General features: G+C 47.0%; 2 long non-coding RNA genes across 3 annotated transcripts in view; one reads left to right on the forward strand and one right to left on the reverse strand.

Annotated features, from left to right (window-relative positions):
* The window catches only part of LOC103657274, a 40223-nt gene that overhangs the window by 4669 nt on the left and 16172 nt on the right, over positions 1–19382 (reverse strand). The window contains exons 3-5 of one of the 2 annotated variants that reach the window (XR_566794.2): positions 9879–9940; positions 9411–9488; positions 7616–7727 (exon numbers count right to left, since the gene is read on the reverse strand). This is a non-coding gene — a long non-coding RNA (uncharacterized LOC103657274). The remainder of the gene's footprint in view (positions 1–7615; positions 7728–9410; positions 9489–9878; positions 9941–19382) is intronic. The other variant, XR_005833322.1, reaches the window with a different exon arrangement.
* Positions 10994–17854, forward strand: LOC121101320. Its single transcript, XR_005833323.1, has 2 exons — positions 10994–12100; positions 17292–17854. It is a non-coding gene; the product is annotated as an uncharacterized LOC121101320 (long non-coding RNA).

The raw sequence follows: 19382 nt of genomic DNA on the forward strand, positions 1-19382 counted from the left end.
TGTGCAAAGTGTACCTCACAGAACATTCAGGAAGCAGGACAGATTTGACTATGGGATGAGACCCTGGCCACCACCTTTACATCCCTTAGCAACTCAGAGCTCACCCAGGACGCTGGGTCTCTGTCTTTTCCTGGAGAATGATGCCCAGTGCTGACTGCTGGCTCGAAAGCTGATTGGACACTTCGATTCCCCACATCTTCAACTAACATTTTGTCTTTTCTTTCTGACCTTTCAAGTTTTTGCCGATCAGCATCTCATTGCTATTTGTAATTGCCTATTTCTAATAAGTGATGAGGTTACAGAGTTCTCCATACACGTACTGGCCGTTTAGCTTCCTCTTCTCGGAACTCAGCACATCTATGTTTCCACTGGGCTTCCTGTTTTTCTCCTGTTCATTTACAGTGTTTTGTGGCCTAGAGTCTGCTCTTTTGTTGGTCTTAGGCAATGTTCATTATCTCCTCCCAATCTGCCACCCATCAATTAACCGTAGTTCTAGTGGCCATGTTTGGACAGACATTTTTCATTTCGGTGTAGTCAAGTTCACCGATCTTTGCCATGTGGTTTATGTTTCTGGTGTCTAATTGAAGAAACCCTTATCACCCCAGCGTCAAAAAGATATTCTTTTGCATATTCTTCTATGGAATACATAGCATTTTTCTTTTACATCGAGGCCTTTTCTGAGTTCATTTTTGAATGTGGTTTGAATTAGAGCCACAATTTATTCATCCAGTGAGCCAGTTACCCCAACAGAATATACGAAATAATTCATTTTTTTTCCCTCCACTGAATCCTGGTGACTTTTTTTTTTTCAATCATATATCATGGGTCTCTAAGTTATTTTCTTTATTCCTTTTCCCTATTTATCTGTTTCTGCACTAGTACCCCACTATCTTTATGACATCATAGAATGTCTTGTTCTCACACTTTTTTTAAAGGGTCGATTTATAGTAACTTTTACTCGGGCTACTTTAGTCTTATTACTACAGTGTGACTCTTTCAGTGACTCTGCTGAAAATCCCAGATGAACAAAGGACTCTCCTTTAGTTGGTCGGAACTCACGTGTCTCCCAGCCTTGGGTGAACTCTGGACACTGTTTACCTCACAGTGGAAACTTACAGGAAAATCTTTTCCCTGGCCTCGTGGAGTTTCACCCCGCACGTAGTGTACGGAAACACGTGGAGTTCTTTCCACGTCTAACCTCCTTCCTCTCTGGTTCTCTACCCACAGGTTCCCATCCCCTCAGCCTCACCAAAGCCTCTGATCGCTTTCTTTTCAACTTAGTGAGGCAGCCATGGACTGCTTGAGACCCTCCTGTTTGTGCTGTATTCTAGAACCTTCCTCCAGGAAGAAGGGCTGGGATCTTAGGATTTACTTCATTGGTTTGCCTTTTCTCAGAGACCACAGTCCTGGGCTGCCTGTTGTTTGATGCCTGAAAACAGCTGCTTCATGTATTTGACTCTGTTTTCTAGTTGTTTATGGTAGGATGGTAAGCCCTGTCCCGGTACTTCAACAGGACCGTAGGCAGAAGTCAGAGATGACTTCTTTCACAGACATACGTCAACTGCTCTTGCATCGGCAATTTTGGCACACTTCTGACTATTAAGAGTTTTTCCACTGATCATTACCATTTGCAAAGAGATTTTTTTCTTTTTATTCTTTTAATATCCATGTTTTATTTCTTTTTCTTATACTGTTGTATTGAATGGAATATCCTATACCGTATTATATATATAGTATATTTATTTAGTATATACATTATATATTTTTAAAGAGTAACCTTACCTTTTTTCTCAGTTAAAAAAAATCGTAATTAGATGCTGAACTGTATTAAAATCACATTCTGGATATATTGAGATGAACATATAATTTTTCTTTTTATTTATTTATTTAAAAAGTTTATTTTTTTTATTGTCAGAGAGAGAGAGAGAGTACACAAGCAGAGGGACCATCAGGCAGAGGGAGAATCAGACTCCTGGCTGAGCAGGAAGCATGATGTGGGACTTGATCCCAGGACCCTGCAATTGTGACCTGAGCCGAAGGCAGATTCCCAACCAACTGAGCCACCCAAGGTCCCTTATTTTTCTTTTCAGCACATTAATATGGTGAATTACAATACTAGGTTCGCTGAAGTGAAGCTATCTTTGCACTCTGAAATACAGCTTACTTTGCCATTATCTATTTCAGCTATAGGATTGAATTTGGTTGGCTAATCTTTTCCTAGCTCTTGACTTTTGGTGTTCAGTTGAGGCATATTCCTCCCACAAAATATGTTAGACAACTTTCTCTCCTTCTGATTTCTGAAACAATTTGTGTAAAGTAGGGATTATTTCTTAATCTGACAATTTAATACAATTTACTTCTAAAATTGATACCAGGGCTTAACATGGAAAGCTATTTGTGATCACCATATCTATTACTTTATTATGTCTATTCAATACTTCTATTTTTTTATCCCGGTTTTGTCCTTTATATTTTTTCTGACAATTTATCCATTTTGCCTAGGTTTTCTCATTTTTTTTTGGTACACAGTTTTTCATAATATACTTTTATTACTCTCTACTGAATCCGTATTTATCTTCTTTCATTGTGCACCTATTTTTTAAATATCATCACTCTCTTTTTTACAAATTGATTTTTCATGAGAGATGCTTATGGTGAAGGAACTGTTCAGTGCCTTGACTGGCGTGGGGGACACACGAATATAAATATGACAACATTGCATAGACCTAAGTACACACACATGCACATACACCAATGTGTACAAGTAGAATGGAGAAATTCTAAATAAAATCAGTATATCGTATCTACATCAATACCTGCTTGTGCTTTGTACTCTGATTTTTGCAAAATGTTACCTTGGGGAAACTGAAGAAAGAATACATGAGACTCTCTCTACATTAATTCTTCTGATTGCATGTAAATCCACAATTCTCTCGAGCAAAATTTCAATGAAAATATCAATTTTGCCAGATATTTGATCCTCCTTACTAACCTTTTCAAAATGTTAACTTTTGGTCCTATTAGTCTTATCTATTTTTTTCTGCTCTCTGTTTCATTAATTTCTATCCTATATTTATTATTTCTTCCCATCATGCCTTGCTGAGATTTCTTTCTTGCCACTTAAAAAGTGTAAAAGCTTAAATATCAAAGCTTAGCTGATTTGTTTCCAGGATTTTTTTTCTTTTGATAAATGTATTTAAAGCCATATGTTCCTTCTTTTATCTGTCGCACAAGTTTGACGTACAGTGTTTTCATTTTGCTTTTAGCATTAAGTATTTTAGAACTTCCTTTATGATTTTCTCTCTGACCCAAGAGTAATTAAATAGCCCACTTTTTAGTTACCTAACAAATAGAATTTTTTAAGTTAATACTTAGATGTTGGTTTCTTATTTCCCCCAACACCATCGGAAAACACTGTCTGGTTTATTTCTTTAGAATTTTTGGAAGCTTCTTTTATGGCTAAATCCATGCCAGTTTTTGTGTGGGCTCTATGTGCGCTCATAACGTGATATATATATAGTCTGTGTAAAATGCATTGTTCTATAAACACCTAATTTGAGTTTACCAATTACGTATATTTCCATACCTTAGTTTTTATTCATTTGTTTGGTTTTTACTTTTGCTCCAATCTGGAATCTAATATTTCTTTTATCAGTGAATTTAACCTACTTACAACTAATATATTAGGACTCATTCCTGTTACTTTACTCAGGTGTTTGCATTTGCCACACGGGGTTAGGTCAAATTCTCTGGAAGCAGAGCCTGAGGCAGGAATTCTTGTCCAAGTGATGTGGGAGAGGAGAGCCCTTAGGGGAGGGAGACTTGGGGATGAGGAACAAGGCAGGGAAAGCAGAGAAGACTGCTTCCAGCTGGAGAGGAGCTTCTGTGGGAGGCTGGAGCTCACCCTGATGCTTACTGCCACCCCCAGCAGCCACTGTTCCAGGCACTAGTGTGCCTCCCACAGGAGACAAAGAGATCCGTGGTCTGTCCTGGGCAGTGTGCGGAAGAGAAAATAACATACCTTAAAAGCACTCCTCCACTGGGGGAACCGACCCTCTTTTGCTTGGGGTGCTCCCACTCCTCAACTTGGAGACCCCATCGTCTTCAGTCTCCTTCAGAGTTGCACACCCTCTTCACTCACTTTGCACGTTCCATCCCCCTTGCTCTGGCCTCTGTGGCATCTGCATGGCTGGGGTCAGGGAAGGGCACAGCAACCTCTGTCAGCTCACCATCTTGTCCTACCCTTTCAACTTCTACTCGTCCTCTTCTGTTGTGGACCCTCCTCTGAGGGCTCGGGCCCAGCTTTGGTGGGTGGATCGGAGGTTCACCTGAGTGACCATCAGCCCTTGGAGGACCACCCCCCATCTTTTCCATCACCATCCATTGTTCCAGGAGGCTCTCCCATTCTCAGGTAAGTAGATACCCCCCAGGGTGGGCCCCAGGTCCTCCAGCCTGGACCCCACATGCCTGCATCTTTGGGGGACAGCAGTTCAGACTCGAGCTAAGATCCTCCCACCCACTCCACTGCCCCCCTCCCCTCTGCCTTATTACAGGTCACCTGAACTGGCCAAAACGGTTTGAGGGACTCATAATAAAAAAGGAACATGTAAAGTTAGAAACAAAAACACATTCAAATAAAGTTTGAGAGACTCCAAGTCACATACACAGAGAGCTAAAAGAATTCTTTTAGGAAAAAACCACTGGATTTCAGCCCCAAATTTCCTGGCAGCTGGGGTAAATTGGGAGGCACTGGACCGCATTCAATTGGGGGTTGTCACTGAATGCGTTTTTTGGAAAATCTACAGCAAACATTTCTAATTTTAAAATCCCTCTTTTTCAAAGGCCTATCTATTAAACAATTTGGCTAAACTCCTCCTCTATTCTTTTATCTGGACAATTTTTCTTTCAGGCTCACTTGACAAGTAAAAGGATAAGCTCTGATGTGCTCTTCAAATCTGCTTTCGGCTCACAATGACCGCCCCATCATGATCTTTGAGGATCGATGATGCTAGAAGGGGACTAAGAGCTACAGAGAAGGGGGTGAGCACCCCAGAGAAGCATGTTGGAGGTGCAAGAGGAGACTCTGGGCTCTGTGTCCTTAGCTTCACGTCCCAGCTCTGCGTCAGAGAAGCTATGTGACCCTACAAAAGATATTTAACCCTGAGTGACCCTAGTCCTGTTGTTTAAGCTCTGGGCTCCAATGTCCTCATTGGGAAAATACGAACAAGACTAGCGACCCTCTCATCGGTTTGCCGTGAGAGTCAAATAGGTGAGGAATACAGAGCACGTCGCCTGGAATAAAGAGAATAGGAGAATAAGGCGAGTTACAGCATCGCAAGGGAGCCAGGATTTGCTGACGTGCACCCTGCCGGACCCTATGCTGAGGGCTTTTTACTCAGTCCTGCAACTGAGCTCTCCAGGAGCCCTGGGAGCTGGTGTGCATTTTAATAATGAGGAAACTACACTGTAGGCTTTACCGTGGGAGGAGCCCACAGGTGTGCTCTCCCCTTCTCCTCTGATAGATGTAGAAGCTGGTGTCCAGAGGGAGGGGATGACTTGCTCACCGTGCTTCTAATGGCAGAACTGGTAGTGGTCCAGCCTGAGTCCACACCTAGCTTTGCTTTGCCTGTCTCCTTCCTTTTAGTGTCGGCTTAAAACTTTTTTAAAGATGGCTCTTTCCTCTCCCCTTACCCGTAGGAGGCCTCTGTGGGTTCTGGGAAGGAGGTGTAGTATTGTACTTGAATGGTGTGTGTGTGTTTCCTGTTCCCAATCCCAGAGCACTTCATTTCCTACCTTGAATCCTTGCGCTGGGATTTTTCGTAGCAAACTATCCCCATTTCACAAGTAGCCTCAAGCAACAATTAGTCCTGCATGTAATTTCTGAATCAAATGGTGGGTTTGGGTGAGAACGGTGCACGCAGTTTGGAAGCAGATGTAGCCCGAGGTGGAGTCACTCCCTGTGTTGAGGGGAGGCCAGGAGGGGGTGGAGGGAAAAAGGGCAGGCGCACAGCCTGGTGGACAGCCCGGAGCTCTGAATTAGGAGCCAAAAGAGTGGAGACTGTGCAGTGGGCAGAACAAAGCCCCCATAGATGCCCACACGCTAACCCCCCAGATCCTGACCTGTCAGAAGGGACTTCTGCTGATCTGATTAAGGCTAATTAAGGACTTCGACATGGGGACATAATCCAGGTGGGTGCAAAGTAATCCTGCTAGTCCTCAAAAGCAGAGAAACTTTCCTAGCTATGGGTAGGGAGGTGTGCAGGCAGAACGGGCAGGGGGTGCATGGCTGCTGGCATTGAAGACAGAGGAAGGGGCCACGAGCCAAGGACTGCACTGGCTTCTGGAAGCTGGAAAAGGCAAGGAAATGGATTCTCCCCTAGGGCCTCCTGAAGGAATGCAGTCCTGCTGGCACCTTGATTTTAGCCAGTGAGACCTGTGTCAACTCTTACTAAATTTGTGTTGTTTTAAGCCACTAAGTGGTAATTTGTTACAGCAAACGATTCAGCCTGGCTCCAACTCTTGCCTTTTCCTAACGCTTCAGCCCTGCCATGAACTCTGCGAGCGTGGGTGTCCGATCAGTAAAGTGGGGCCAGCATCACTTCTTAAAATCCCAAACACTCCAGGCCTGGCCAGCCCCAGGGACCGGTGACGTCATTTCAACAATGACATACAACAGCGTGGCTCTGTCCCGTACCTGATGAGTCCACAGGCACCCGGCAAGCCTCCTCCTGGCAGCCTCTCTGGAGGACGAAAGCCTTGCCCCTCCCCCCACCGGTGCTCTAGCAAGCTGCCTGGAGCTTCCTTGCCAAGCCCTGCCACAGCCCCGCCCAAAGGGCCCTGCTGCCAATTAACCAGCCCCTACGGCCGCCTGCTTCCATGGCCATGCTCAACCCTGGTTGCCTCCTGGACCACCTGGGAGTCTTTAAAACCACGGGATCCCCGGCCCCACCCCAGACCTACGGAACAGAATCCCTGTGAGGCCCTGCAAACTGTCATCTTGCAAAAGAACACGAGAGAATTTGGAAAGCGGAGGACTTAGTCCGTCTTCTTCCAATAATTATATCATTCCTGCAACCTTCAGGGCAAGTCATTTGATCTTCCTGGGTCTCATTTTTCTCATGTATAACCTGAAAAACCCATCCCTAAGCTTCCTTCCATAACTGAAGATCTCTCACACACGGTTGTATCTTCCTTTCATTTTTGAAGAAACCTTAGGGTTTTATCCCATCTCGGGGTCATTGCGGCAAGCATCCGTTTTCTCTGTACAAAGCTGTCCGTGTAGATCTGAGACCCTGGGGTGGATCTAAACTAAGACGCTAGCATAGCCCAGAATTGGTTTCAAAATACATAAATTTTTAACTCGTAGAAAAGTGAAATAAAAGCCCCTCCAGCAGACATTCTGATGAATACCCAGAGATGGCAACCAGTGCCTGGAAAGACGGAGGCCACTGCACTGGCGTTGGTGGGAGGGAGGGAAATGTGGGAGAGAGGGTGAGGGGGGCGGAGGGGGGGAGAGATGGGAGAGGGAAGGGGGAGGTGTGTGGGGGAACCAGAAATGCAGAAGACCCAACCTCCTCCATCTTCAATAAGTATAAAATCCACGTGCTCCGCTTACCTCCTCAGGTGAGCGTGAGAAGCCTTCGGATGGTCCGTGTGGACCATTCTGCTGCTTCTCCTCCTTCCTGAGCGTGGACTCTTAGCAGCCAGCCTTCAGCGACAACGTCGCCCTGTTAAGAGAACAATGAAGCCCAGAGAAGGCAAGTGACTGGTTCAATGTCAGGGTGCCTTCAAATCTGACCCCGCAACCTTTTGTACCTGCCAGATTGGTGCTTCATCGTTGCACCTCTGATACCTGGCACAGGGCCTTGGGTGTGGGAAGATCAATGCTGCTTCCAAATACACATGACATTTTCTTTAATTTTTGTTTAGCGGTTATAATGCGCCTGCACTATTTAAATGACTTAAAAATGATTTAATCCTTAAAAAACCCTTTGTGGTCAAAACTTACTTCCCCCATTTTATAGCTGAGGACATTGAGGCACAGAGAGGTTAAGTAACTTCCCCCAGGTCACAAAGCTCCCAAGAAATGAAGCGGGGAGCTGCACTCAGGCTTAGTCCTGATAATCCCAAGTGCATGGCCTCTACTCGGTGGCCGCTCGTTGCCCCGGAGCGCTATGGGCCAAGGGCGCCTTCCCAGTCTTTGATTCTAGCCAATCAACTCAGTGCTCAGAAAGGCTCCCTCTCCTTTTTGGGGGAGCATCCTAGACATTGTAACCCAGTTCCCTTTTCTGTCCAAACTTGCCTATCCTGGTCCCTACCCCCTTCCCTCAGGAGCATGCCCTCTGCAGACCTGCTACATTCCAGGAGAGCTGGGAGGTGCAAAAGATCATTATTTTCCCCTTGACAGTTTTGCCCAAGGCTGGCCCTGGAGCGGATAATCCACCCTGGGCAGAACCAGTTTGGTGGCGCCCGCGGCTCAGCTCCTTGTGATGCAAACAAGAGGATCTGTACAGCCTCTTTGGAGCAGTATCTTCTAGCAATCAGCCTCGGAGCTCCCAGCCGAGGCTTTGCTTCTCCTCTTCAAATGCGAGCCTCAGATGAGGAGCCCAGGACGCCGCGGGATTACGGGAAGGGATGAGCGGGCTGCACACATTCGGCTGTCCCAGTGCCGTTATCCTGGAATTGGCAAGTGGCTTTTCTACCCGGAGCCCTTGGGGGACTTTTGCTGGTGTCCCTGACCCACGAATTCTTTCAATTCAGGCTGAATCGTTCAGGGCAACTGCCATAGAGTTTACAAGGGAGCTTTTGGAAGCTGGGGGTAAAGCCCTGCGTCCAGCACGGGCTTCGTGGACAGAGTGGCCAGCAGGAGCAGCTCTGGTGGGTGGCAGGAGCCGACACGGCCAGCCTTCATGGCCTGTGCTCTGAGCTGGGCCGCAGAGGACACTGCGCGCACTGGGGAGACTCTCCTCCCAGACTCTCCATGAAGTGCTCTCTCCGAAGAAAGAGTTCCAAAATATGCAGAAGGATTCAAAAGTGCATTCAGAAGTTGTGCTCTTTTCAGAAAAAAAATCCAAATTCCCAAATGATATTCAAACATGAATTTGTTGCCACTCTGGAGCAGGGCGTGTGTTGGGCTGGGGGTGGGGCGGTCATGTCAAACGGAAAAAGATGAGAAAAAGGGAAATGTGAATGTGGGAGGAGCCCTCCAGGGGCCGGTTTGTTGCCATCGGCCCCGAGTACCTTGCTCTGGCCTGAAGGTACCACAAGATGGCAGCATTTCTGAACGTTCCAGATCATTCCCCCACCCCACCCCCACCCCCCGCGGGGCCGCCTCTCAGGGCACCGGGGTGCCTTGGCGTCCAGGGAGGAGCACATCCTCCCTCGCATTTAGGAGGATTGAGAGTCCCGACCTGAGATGCTCTCGTCAGCCAGAGATGAGGAGAAGGGGGCCGGAGCAGAAGGGCTGGATGTCTCCGGTGCACGTTCAGCTGTTTAAACAGAATCAGCGCTGAACCCAAGCGCCTGTTGGCTGGTGGCCGCTTTGGATGTTGGGCTGGATTGTCTTAGTTTGTCTGAGAAACAGAATGCTTGTTTGGCCAAATGTTGTGTGGAGGCCAAGGAGCTTTGCGGTTCTCTAGAGAGTCCATCCCCGCGAACTAACCTCAGCTTGGCTGCTCCGGGGGACTTCACTCTGTAGACCCTGGCGCCACTGCCAGCGAGCAGGGTCCCCCCCCACCGCCACCCGGGATGCCCGCAGCAGGCACCTGGTGTGAAAGAGTGGACCAGTGCGGGCTGCTGCACACTCTTCCCCGTTTCTGTTTCACATACTCGATTTGTTCATTCATTCTTTTACTTTTCAGTATTTATTTAGTACCTACTCTGGGCCAGGTGTCCTGCCGGGGATCCAAGAATGACGGTTCTGCCCTCAGGGAACGTGCATCTAGTTGGGGACGGAGGAGAGAGAGTTAATGACAATGAGAACAAGTGCTCTGCAAGAAAGTGCAGGGTCTGCCAGCAAGGGTTCTGGAAGGCTCCGCCATTTATTAGCTGTTGATCTTGGGCAAGTTACTTCGCCGGGGCCCCTGGGTGTGGTTCCTGAGATTTCGCACTGAATGGCCGTAAGGACGAAAGAAGGCACGGTGTAACAGTGTCTGGAGGACCCTGCGTGCAAACCTGCTGCTATGCACCTCACAGCTCCAGGGGGCGCTCTTCACACAGACCACGGGGATGGGGGTGGCTGCGGCTGCACGCCCGAGGCTCGGTTTCCTAATCTGCAAAGGCAATAATAATAGTGACATCATGGACTGTTGTAAGCACAGAATGAGGTATGGAGAGAGTGTTAGGATCCAGCTCCGTGCCTGGTGTCCATTGTTATGAGACCTACAGGCCATGATATCAAAGCTCAATATAAAGGCTTAAATCTGCATTTTGGAGCCATATGGAAAGCCCCAGGTGCCCACGAAGGTGTGTGTTTGGCCAATGAATGGCCAATTTTCAGCTAGTCACTGCTGCTTCTTCCTACCACCTGAAGGGGTGGCGGAGAAAGCTGATGCCAACCACGTGGCAGGGTACTCGTGCCACTGTCTCAGCTTCCAGGACCGGGTCAGTACCCACGCTTATGGAGCACGAGAAAGATCTGAGGGCTGGCCAGTTGGGTCAGGAACAAGGCAGTGGAGGGAGGGTAGAGGGAAGGCCACTCCCTTTGCAGAGCGATTTCCACGGTGGCAGCTCCTGGGTGGTATTTGTTACCTGCTGTCACCCACTGGGCAGCCCTGTGACACGTGCCCCTGTATGAGCCTCCTTACAGGAGAGGAAATGGAGGCCAAAGATCCCTCAGCAAATATGTACTGAAGCTAGGTTCACACCCAGGGCCGTCAGGCTCCAAAGCCGGAAGGCTGTCTTGAGAGGTTTGATGGACTTGACTAGAATGTTACAGCTAGCTTGTCCCCAGGCCGACAGAGGCACTCAAATGCTTGTTGCATTGGTCCCATGGACCAGTTCTGTCCTAAGAGGCTATGTACTGGCTCCATATGTGGACAAACACAGGATGCCCGGGAATTATGACGTGGCTGGTTCCACCAGCTGACAGGCTGTCCTTAGCTTCTGTCCAGCCCACCTTCAACTGCCCCCCGGGGGAGCTGACTTAGGTGGGCAGATGGCCTATCTGTGGGCCAGGGAGCCCCTCAGAGCCCCGTTCTGGCACTGTGGCTGTCTCATCTGACATCTAGGAAGGAGATCTCATCGTCCCAAGACAATCAGGGGTAAAGTTAACCGCGTCCAGACCCCTGAGAGAAAGGCCGTTTCGGGGTGCCCAGGGGAGAGGGGAAACAGCAATGCCTCTGAAGACTCCCCCCACCTGCCTAGGAAAACAGTGACGTCCAGGGACCCGCAGGCCAGGGCAGCCCAGAGGATGGATGGCAGCTGAGCCCCACACAAGGCACTGCTACCCTGCTCTTTGTGACACCGTGGATTTTAGGATGTCCTGGCAGATTGTCTCTTAGATAAAGGAAAACATGGTGTTACCAAATGTATGAGGATAGAGAGTTTGGGTCTAATAAGGGTGTCAAGTGTGATGCAAAATGGCTTTTTTTTTTTTTCTCTAAACTCGTTTGGCAAGTTGGAGTGGACATCTGATGTTGCTACCAGCTGCCATCAATTCCCTTTCTTCTCATCATAGCACCCTGGGTTTTCCTGTGGGGAGCTCTTGCCTGCCCCACTCCTAGGCTTCAGGTTTGAGGGAGGCTCACTGTCTTCACTGGCTCTGGGGGTGGGCACATGACCAGGGCCGACCAATCCCTCCGCTTCATACTCTGGAGGCGGGATCATTTCAGAGGTGGGTATGACTCTTCAGCCAAACCGAAAGAGAGTCAATCCCGAGGTTTTGCTGGAACTGGGGGACGATGCACTCTCCTTCTGCAGGGGTTGCTAAGCTCGGAGCCCCTTGGCCTGGAATTGCTAATGGCTGTGTTGCCCCTACGTGAGGAGAACCAGCTGAGACTGAAAGCAGCCCAGAGAAAAGCAGAGAAAGGAGATGGCGTGACAAAGATTTCTGGTGACATCTTTTGAGTGGCTGGATTCAACTGTGAATTTTTCTAATAATGTGAGTTAATACATTTCATTTGGTGTTTTTGCAAATTCGAGTAGAGTTACTGTTTCTTAGTCCCGAAAGCCTCCTAATATAGAAATATTCTCCCAACTATTTTATCAGTAAGCTGGGAGCTGAAGATACAAATGGAAAATTTCATTTGAAATGTATTTGATACGAAATATCCATCAGAGTTGTTCTGTGTTGTAGATATTAAAGATGTAAGAGAAAATGTGCTGTGCCTACACTATATCATGGAAAAAATCAACAAATAAATACAAATACACTTCATCATACTATCCAGTAAATCCCAGAGCCCTACTTCTCTGGAGTCAGAAAGATCTGGGTTTGGATTCTAGCTTTGCCAATTACCTCGGACAACTGCCATTACTGTCATGGGCCTCAGTTCACTCATCTGTAATACAGTGGTAACAAGAGTAGCTCCGTCATCGGGTCATTAGGGAGGATTGTCTGAAATAATAAGAATATTGGGCCTTACCACAGTACCATGAGATAGAAGCTGAACGGAGGGGAGATTAAGTAGCTTGTTCGAGATCAGCTAACTAGTTCGTGGCAGAGCTGGGATTTGAACTTGGGCAATGTGGCTCAGAGCTTCCCCTCCTGACCACCATGTGTATCATCTCTTGAACCTAAAAGAGCTTGAGTGACTTGCCTGAGGTCACACCTCATGATATTGTGCACAAAGTCCTTATCATGGGGTCTGACGCCAACACATGTTAAGAGAACAGCCAGCAAGGAGAGTGTTAACCAGCTGGTTATGTTTCCGGGCGGGGTCGCGTCTGGAGAAATAGGCAGATGCAGGAGTGGGGTTTAGGAGGCCTGGTTTAGATTTTCCTCTGCCACTAACCTGACACGTGACCTTAGGCAAGTCACTTGCTTTCTCGGGCTTTGGTTTCTCATATGTAAATTGAGGGGATTGAGGGGGCGCCTGGGTGGCTCAGTCTGTTAAGCGTCCGACTCTTAATTTCGGCTCCGGTCATGATCTCAGGGTCGTGAGATTGAGCCCTGCATTGGGCTCCACACTGGCCATGGGGCCTGCTTAGGATTCTCTCTTCCTCTCCCTCTACCCCTCCCCCACTCACTCTTTCTTTCTCTCTCTAAAAAAAAAAAATGAGGATTGAAATTGTTCTCCACCCACTGTAACCATCTACTGGTGTGGGGTTTGGAGCCATTCAACAACCAAGGAGACTGAGGCCGCATGAACGGCTTGGCATGGAGTTGTAGGTGAGGTGGCTGGATTAGAGACCCCATCTCCCTGCCAGCCAGCCTGAAGGTGTGGGTCCAGGCCCTCATCCTCCCTGCTCTACACTGCTTGCAGCTTGGAGCTTCTCTCCCAAGTTTTCCATATTTCTCTCCCTTAGTCCACTTCTCAGGTCAAGGAAGAAAAATGTGACTGAAATTGGTCATCTTGGACCCAGAGCCGAGAAAGCCCAAGCCTGGCCCCCCATCTTCTCACACATTGACTCCATGGCTGACTCCCAGCCTCTTCCCCAGGCTTTTATCACAACTGAACATGCTTCCCGAATGGCAACAAACTCTCCCAGGAAAAAGTAAGTGTTTTGATGAGTTAAGTGTTAGTGAATCAAAACCATATGGATGAAATTTCCCCTGAAATCCACTCAGGATGGACCATGAGGGACAAATGCTTTGGGACAGTAGGGGCTGCAACTAGGGTCTGACTTAGAACTTCCTCTCCGCTCCTGAGCACCAGGGGCATTTACTCCATGGCCTGCACAACCCCAAAGTCTCAGACCCCCTAACTCATGCTGTCTTTAACAAATGAACAGATAATCTTAGGATAGAACTTAATAAGACCTTGGGGTAAAAATTCAACTAACCAAGGGCATCTTGTTTTGGCTGCTTTGTGACGAGAGTCTCCCTGAAAGTGGCAAACTTGTTCAAGGTGGTAGATAACTTTCAAAAGTGAATTTGTCCATTCGTTCAAAGGACACGCATTGAGTACCTAGTCTGTGTCAAAATCTGCAATGTAATGGGAAGCAAAGAAGAATAAAGTAGGGTCCCAATGTCTCTGTCCCCTCTACCTCTGTCATGATGTCATTTACCCTGCTGCTATTTCTCGGTAGGTCTTGGTTGCTTTCAATGACACTAAGCTCTCTGCCGAGAGGCTTTCAAACTGGTTTGGGAGTATTTTCTCAAGGTGTTGGTTGAAATTGGAAATACACCGAATGGAAGTTTCTCTACTTTTACCCCACAATGTACTGCTTGTTTATCAGACCTCATCTTCTCCTACCAGAATACCAAGGCAGATTCTCAGTCGGCATCCTGTTTGTCCCCTTCCAACGCATCCTCCCCCCAACCACCAGAAAAATCTGCTTCCACCTCGAATCTGACCACGTCATTTTACTGTTCACAGTCAGAGCTATCCAGTGCCTACTCAGTTAAGGCCAAGCTCTAAGCATGGTAGGCAAGGCCCTCTACAGGATTCGGCCCTTACTTAACTCTCAAGCCTCCTTGGAAACATATCCTGTGTTCTTGGATTCAAAGAATTAATATGACTAATATGTCCCTAAAATCCCAAGTGATCTCAGATTTAATGCAATCCCCATTAAAATTCCAATGGCATTTTTCACAGAAATAGAAAAACTATCCTAGAATTCATCTGGAATCACAAAGGGTCCTGAATCACCAGATCTTGAGGAAGAAGCACAAAGCTGGAGGCATTACATTAACTGATTTTGAGCTGTATTACAAAGCTCTAGTAATCAAAACAGTATGGCACTGGCATAAAGACAGGCACGTAGACCAATGGAACAGAACAGAGAAAGCCCAGGAAGAAACCCGGGCATACACAATCCAGTCATCTTTGACAAGGGAGCCAAGAACACACAGCAGGGAAAGAGTTGTCTCCTCAATAAATGGGTCTGGGAAAACTGGATCTCCCCATGCAAAAAAATGAAACTGGACCCCATCATATAACACTCACAAACGTTAATTCAGAATAAAGACTTCAATGTGAGACCTGAAATTATGAAACTCTTAAAAGAAAACATTGGGGAAGAGCTCCTTGATATCAGTCTTGGCTATGATTTTTTTGAGTAAGACATTAAAAGGATAGGCAACAAAAGCTAAAATAAACAAGTGGGACCGCATCAAACGAAGACACTACACAGCAAAGGGAACAATCAGTGAATTGAAGACACAGGCCACAGAATGGGAAAAAAATATTTGCAAACCAAATATCTGATCATATATCCAAAATATACAATATCCAAAATATATAAGGAACTTATACAACTCAATAGTAAAAATGCGAATAGTAAGAAAACCATTTATAAATGAGCAAAGGACCTGAATAAACATTGTGCCAAAGAAGACAAACACATGGCCAATAGATAATGAAAAGATGCTTAACATCGCTAACCAAGTGCAACCAGATGCAGGCCCAAACCACAATGAGATACCACCTCATCCCTGTTTAGGACAGCTATTCTCAAAAAGGCAAGAGATAACAAATGTTGGCAAGGGCACGGAGAAAAGGGAACACTTACACACTGTTGGTGAGAATGTAAAATGGCACAGCCATTATGGAAAACAGTATAACAGTTCCTCAAAAAATTAAAAATAGAACTGCCATATGATCCAACAATCCCACTCCTGGGCATACATCCAAAGGAAACCAACTCAGTATCTCGAGGAGATAATCTGCACTCCCATGTTCATTGTAGCATTATTCACAATAGCCAACATATTGAAAGAACCTAAATGTTCTTTGACAGATGAATGGATAAAGAAAATGTGAGATATAGAGAGAGAGACATGCATATATCTATATATACATATACAATGGAATATTATTCAGCCATACAAAAGAAGGAAATTCTGACATTTGCGGCAACGTGAATGAGCCTGGAGGGCATTGTGCTAAGTGGAATAAGCCAGACAGAGAAGAACAAATATGGTATTTGAAACTTACATGTGGAATTTGAAAAAAAAAAAAAAGATCAGTTTTATAGAAATAGAGAGTAAAACAGTGGTTGCCAGGGAAATGGGGAGATGTAGGTCAAAGTGTACAGACTTTCAGTTTTAAGGTGAATAATCTCTGAGGATCTAATGTAGAGCATAGCAACTATATAGTTAATAATATATCGAGTACGTGAAATTTGCTCGGAGTAGATCTTAAGTGTTCTCACCACACACACACAAAAAGAGTAACTATGTGGGGTGATAAGTGTGTTAATTATCTTGATCTCAGTAATCATTCCACAGTGTATATGCCTACCAAATCATCATGTATACCTCCAATGTATACAATTACATTTGTCAATTATTCCTCAAAAAAGCTGGGCAGGGGTGAAGGATACAGGAAATGTCTCTGTGTTATCTGTTTAATTAAAAAAATTTACTGTCACAAACCAAACAATTTTTATAACCTTTTATATCATCTTCTAAGGACATTGCTCTTTTTGCTCTTATGAAAGTCTCTGGTGCACTTTTTTGGGGGAGGGGGAGGGGCAGAGGGAGAGGGAAAGAGAATCTTTTCTTTTTTTAAAAAAAACATTTTATTTATTTATTTGTGAGAGAAAGAGCACAAGTGGGGTTGGTGGGGCGCGGCAGAGGAAGAGGGAGAAGCAGACTCCCTGCTGAACAGGGATCCTGACGCAGGGCTCGATCCCAGGACCCTGAGATCATGACCTGAGCTGAACTCAGAAGTGGGGCACTTAACCTACAGAGCCACATAGGCGCCCCACTGCTTCACTTTTTAATCACATACGCTATGTTCTTACTCTTAGGACCCACAGGATGTTTCCTATGTTAATGTAAGTTACATGACTTTACGACGATGAAATTGAATCTGCACACGCGTGTGTTACCACACAGGGGGTGAGAGTAGCACGTAGCATTGGGCCCGAGACCGTGAGAAGTACAACACAAAGCCAAAAGCAGAATGGCATTTTGCCTGGACTTGACTATGACTCTGCTTGACTGTGTGGGAGCTGGGGCGGAAGAAGGAAGGGGGGTGTGGGCTCCCAGGGGTCCCTCTTATCGGGGACTTGGCTCACAAAGCCACGTGGTGTCTCCCGCCCATCTGAAGCGGCCAGTCACGACTTCTGGTTGTAGAGGCACTTGTGATTTGGGAACCGAGTGAGATCCGTGAGGCGTGGGCTGTGGTGACTGGGAAGACACATCGGAGCAAATCTGTGTAATTATTTTTATTTTTCCCAAGGACAAGAATGGTGGGGAAGAAATGATCGAACCAAGCTAGAAGCAACCTGAGGGCTTCAGGCGTCTCTCCTCAACTTAGGGCCTTATCTACTTGAGAGACTGAAAATACAAAAGCACAATGACCACAAGTAAGAAGAGAACTTCGACCCACAACCCGCAGAGCCCCCTTATCTGCCCCCAACAGCCCAGGAGGCCAGGCCGCTATTTCTAGCGGCAATCCAGGGAGCTAAACAGGAACGTCTGTAACCATCAGCCCCGAATAGCCAGGAGTCGGGTAATAACTGACAGCCTCCCTAGTTGTCTTCCCTGATTCCAACTTAGGACCAACCAGAGAAAGCCAAATATGTACCCGAACCAACCACACGGGACGCTCCCTTCCTAGGACACTCTGCTTCTCCCACCTCCAGCTTCCCCAGGCCAACGGCCTCCAGGCAGCCCCCCCCTCCCCAGCTTCTCTTTCCCACTGGAAAGCTTCCTCCCTCCTGCCTGCCTTTGAGTCTCCACCAAATGCAAGCGATTCCCTGGCTCTGGCAAGCTCTGATTAAATAGCCCTTACTTTTTTCATTTGGTTGGTCTTCATTTCCACACACCTTTCTAGATATTCACGGAATGAAGGATTCCAAGCAACCAATGGTACCCACTTCCCTGATTCTCTCTCCCGCAGCGCCAGTTGACCAACAGATGACTGTCAGCTGCTCCCCCCTCTTTGCCCTGTAACTGGAGGTTGGTTCACCGACCGCACCCCTGGTGCATGCCATGACGTTTCCTGACGCCAAGAGCAGGCCTGATGGTCAGTTCTGAGATGCCCTGGGAGGGCACAGAGCCTGTTTTTGGCTGCTGTCCATTCTGATGGCTCTGTGTTCTTGGCCCAACCTAGCACTGTCTTTCTTACACGAAATGACGGCAGAGGATGAGAAATTGTGGGTTGGCTTCTAATCCCAGAGCTAACAAGCAGGGAAAGCCACCAGTGCCTTCCTGGTCCTGTCACTGCTGCTGTCATAGGAACGCTGGACTAAATAATCTTTTCAGTCCCTTCTGTATCTTACCCGGCTGACTCTTCTCTCCATCGGCGTCCAGTCCTCCCATGTGTTGGACATGACAGAACTCTCAAAAGGACCACCCCTGATGGGCTCACCCTCCGCAGAAGGAGGGTTCGTGGAGCCCGTGGCGTTTGCGCGGCCTGGCCCAAGAGAGGCAGATCCTGGGCGGGATCCCCGTTCTGCTATGCCAGACCCCTCGTTCCAAATGGTACCATCTTGGCGTCAGCCACTCTTTGGCCACCACACCCTTGGCTATAATTCTCACTCACAGACTTGATTCCCCTGGGAACATGGTTTTAAAATTGAATGAATCCAGAGTTCACATATGTTGCCTGAATGCGACATTGTGGGATATCTTTTTCTTCCCCCGACTATCCGTACCATCGCCCCCTTTAAAAACCCACTCTCATTGAGTGGCCTTAAAAACAAAACAAAACCAAACCCTCACTTCCACTTAGAGGCCTGAGTCCTGGGGAGCCAGAGCAGAGGAAAGGTTGTCACCTCTCACGTTCAGCAATAAAAATGACTTCCTCCTTTCAGCGGCTGTTCCCTGATGTGACTCTGTGATCAGTATCAAATGCTTGGTAGCAAGGCTTTCTGTAGAGCCTTCTCAGCTAAAATAGATTTAACCTGCCCGCTGCTCTTTGTGCGGGAACAATGGGCGTAACAATAAGGAGCTGCTATATTGTTCATGCATGAATGGTCCCGATTCCAGATATTTGCTGTTGGGCCCTGTAGATTACCTGCAAAGAATGTCCAGCTCCCTCGGTTGAGAAAGGTTATGCTACAGGCAAGCAGTCCAGGCTGTTTCATGGTAATGAATCAATAGGGGCCTGCAATTAATGAAGTCTTATTTCAAAATGGTAGGGAGTCACCTTTTGAAATAGGGTCTGTTTTCTCCTCCAGCCTAATTGCACAGCCTGGGGTGTCTCCAGTGTGAATGGGTGAACTTTGTGTGTGAGCCGGGGTTGGGGGCCGGCAGGAAGAAGCAGAGGGTGACAAGCAAGGTGGCTTTGGGGGCTTACTTGGGCAAGCTCTGGGGGAAATGAGAC

This window comes from Ursus maritimus, unplaced genomic scaffold (genome assembly GCF_017311325.1).
Source record: "Ursus maritimus isolate PB19 unplaced genomic scaffold, ASM1731132v1 scaffold_7, whole genome shotgun sequence".
NCBI lineage: Eukaryota > Metazoa > Chordata > Mammalia > Carnivora > Ursidae > Ursus > Ursus maritimus.